This window comes from Carica papaya, chromosome 8, assembly GCF_054855325.1.
Source record: "Carica papaya isolate Zhongbai chromosome 8, ASM5485532v1, whole genome shotgun sequence".
NCBI lineage: Eukaryota > Viridiplantae > Streptophyta > Magnoliopsida > Brassicales > Caricaceae > Carica > Carica papaya.
This window is the reverse complement of record NC_142316.1, coordinates 30,239,187-30,242,992: the sequence shown is the minus strand read 5'-3', so window position 1 is coordinate 30,242,992 and position 3,806 is coordinate 30,239,187. Positions and strand designations below refer to the sequence as shown.

The 3,806-nt window shown below is 28.7% G+C and overlaps 1 long non-coding RNA gene across 1 annotated transcript; it reads left to right on the top strand.

Moving 5' to 3' along the window:
- LOC110822790 (uncharacterized) lies at positions 1 to 3,806 on the top strand. The gene is made up of 2 exons (XR_002541293.2): positions 1 to 670; positions 834 to 3,806. It is a non-coding gene; the product is annotated as an uncharacterized LOC110822790 (long non-coding RNA).

Below are 3,806 nucleotides of genomic sequence, written 5' to 3'. Positions count from 1 at the left end.
ATTTTTTTTTCAATCAAAGGAAACCAAGCACTAAAGAATCCTACAATTCATGAAACAGGCTAAAACAACATCGTTTTTAGAAACTCCAAAACGGCGCCGTTTTAAGTAAAGAAAAAAAAAACCTGAGGCGTGTTTGCCTCTGGTCGGGAAAGATGAATAGGCAGAGGCGTGTATGCCTCTGCCACCGATCGAAAAAGAAGAAGATGAGACTTGCACACCGAGAAAGAAGGATCGTGTAGGACTCCTTTTGCTCCTCCCTATAAAATGCGAAGAGAGGAAAGGAGATCAGTGTAGGAAGAGAGAGAGAGAGAGAGAGAGAGAGAGAGAGAGAGGAAGATAGAAAGAGAGGGGATGCGGTTACCATCAATCGGCAGCCGAGAGAGGAAAGAAAAAAGAAAAAGAAAAATGAGGGGGAGAACCCGGTGCTGCGCAGGAGAAGAAGATGATTTACACGGCAGCTCGACGTGCGTTTTGCTGTTCTGTGACTCCCTCCGATGCAATTCCACCTTATCTAAGGCTGCAAAGTGCTCTGCGGTGAATTTCGGCCAATCCGTAGCGGTGAGTGGTGGCGATCGGCGACGACATATGGTGGTCCAGTGGCGGCACGTGTGGAGGCGCGCGGACTTCTAGTGGTTGCGCACAGTGAGTCCTAGGAACCCGATTCAGGTAGGTGAGTTCAAAAACCCTAAGGGCTTACTGTTTAAGATTTAGAGTTAATTAATCTTATTTAATTTTAATGCAATAAATTATTTATCCAATTTAGAATTAGGAATAAGTTTATATACGGGTGTTTGAAATTATGGGATAATCAATTCACTACTAACGCGATACAGATATCACTGTAACATGTTGATCTTGTACATCGGAGATAATTTCACGAACGAGATTTAGACGAAAATCAGGTAAGTGCGTAAGCACTTATAAATGTAATTTAATTTTTTTAAGATATTAAAATTATGACGCTTAATAATTGATAATTAGACGCATGATTCCAATAAAATTTTACTATTAATTATTATGTTCTTATTTATGTTTATTATTGAAATTGCTGATAAATTATTTTGCTATGTTTTGTAACTGAATTTATATATGTACTAGTTGTTATGTAATTAGGATCATATTAAGGATATATAGAAGAGTCTAAGGTGATAAATAATTATAGTATGTGTGTTATAGGTATAAAATATATTAAATAATAAAATTAAAAAATTTATTAGTGAGTTGAAATAAATAGATAAACATTAAAAGATTTGAAAATTCCATTTAATCGGTATCACTGAGGGGGGGGTGTATGTGTAACCTTTTAACGTGTGATTGTGGTGAACCTTATCCATGGATATAGTTTTAACCAGACTTGGCGAAACAATAAGAACTGTGAAACTGTATACTGTGTACTACAATCTGTGACCTGTTAACTGAATTAGGACGTATTCACATTATGGAAGGGATCCTTACTATTCTCATTGATATCGATAGAAATAATATCGCGCGGTGATACTATTTTTAATAAAATATAAACTGATATAAATGAGTAGGAAGTCATAAGTAGAATTTACAATACTGAAATACTGAATTAATATCTACTGAACTGCTTATTATTTAAATTGTAATATTGAATATTGAATTATACTATTTATTGAACTGTTTATGCCCTAAATTATAATACTGAAATAAGAAATTCTGAATGTTTACTGAATAAACAGATTTAGAAGATTTGGTGATTAAATTAGAGTATAGATACCACGTGTTTCCCGAATTAAAGAGAAAAGTATTTTAAACTATCTCCGTCGATAGTTTTATATTTTTTACCAATTTGGACATATACCTTATTATTTATTGGTACTTACATGTTTACTGAATATATTAAACTCATCTTATTTATTATTTATTTTTTTCATATTATGATATTTAGAACTCCACTTCTTAACATTAAAAAACTTGCTAGAAGATCGTTTAATTTTTATTTTAATTCAAAAAACGCTTAATGTTAGTTATTTTATTTTTAGTTAGTATTTATTTTAAAGTTTAAACTTGTCTCATGGATATTAGATATTTTGATATAAATATGTAAGAAATATATTTTTTATTATTTTAAAATTTGTTGTACAAAGTATTCCTATAAATTATTTTATCATTACATTGTGGGCATCCGATCAGAACTCTGGATGAGAGTTCAGACTGTTACAGTTCGTGCTAGCTAAAAAACTTAAATAACATTATTATTAAAATCAATAAATCATAGTATTCAATAGTACTTATAGATATTATGTAAAAATAAATTTAAAAATATTGTTACCGATTCATATTTTAATAAAAAATTAAAATTAATGTGATAAATATATATAATGGTTATTTATTCGAATTGTTTAAATATAAAAAAAGAATTTAAACTTTTACTTAGCTACAAATTGTCCATTATATCACACACTTCTTCACACATCTTATAAATCTTTCATCGAAAAGATATGATAACAAAAAATTATGGTATAATATTTTAGCCACATATAATTTATGTTTTAAAACTAATAAATTTAATGTGATATTTCTAATTTGTACTATGGGCTGTATGTTCAAGTGTTTCACTTATTTAATGCACTATAATTGTTAATACAATTCAAATAAAATAATTTCTATACATTCTTTAATCACCATATAACTAATTAAATATTTGAATAAAATTATAATCTGTTTGTAATATGAGAGAAAAATTTAGTTATAATACATGGCACAAACACTAACTTTTAATTTGGTCTTTGAACATGGGATCTCCATATTATCCTTTTGTTGGTTTGGAAATGGAGTTGCATGGTGCCTTGTGTACTTTATTTTTTCCCCAACATTTATAATTGTGAGTCTACATATTAATATTAATTATATATTATATATGTTTCTAATTATCAACCCTTTAAAAAGTAATTAATTAATTAAATAAATAAAGTTATTGAACTTTTCAGGTGATCTCCTAAATACTATGAGTTTTTCATGTAATATTTTATTTTATATTTATTATAGATTAAAATAAATAAATCATAGTTCTCAATCTAAACATAATAATAATGCATTGTTAATCTTCTATCATTAAGTGAAGTAAGACTTCCTCACGAAAATATTTAAATTTAGAAGACACTCAGATCCTAATATATTCCATCATAATTAGTGAATTTAATAATCTTTCGTATTATTTATTAATTAATTCTTGATGATTTAACAGGAGATTATGACATTATAAATAAATCCTTTTATCTGTTAATATTTTCCTAATATTTCTTTGCCAAACTAAAAAAAAAAAATGATTGATACTATGTCTTCCTCGATGGCTGAAGAAGAATGGCATATAATATATATATATATACACAATACAAAAACATAGTTTCTACAAAAGTTGTTCAAGTTCTATATAGAATTAATCTTTCTATGGACTCTTTTGAGCGTATTTTTGTAGAGACAAGCTTCTTAGTTTTCTTTACTTTCCCAACGCTCTCTTCCCACAAAAATTCTTCTAAGAACACTTAAAGGACTTGAAGCTGGGATACACAATTAATATTATATATCTTCAGCATATTATAAGAACGTAGCATATCCCACATTTCCAAAGAATACATACAACTTTGTATTATACAAAACTCTTCGTTCGCTCCACCTTTCTCTTCGATTCATCAAAGCCTCGAATACTTGTTGAAATTCTCGATAAACTAAGCTCGCCCCGGAGGTCGTTTAGAGTTCCCAGCTCTTCTGTGAAAAAAAAATAATAATTAAAGAAAAAATGATAAAAATAAAATGAACCAAAATTTAAAAAAAAAAAAAAA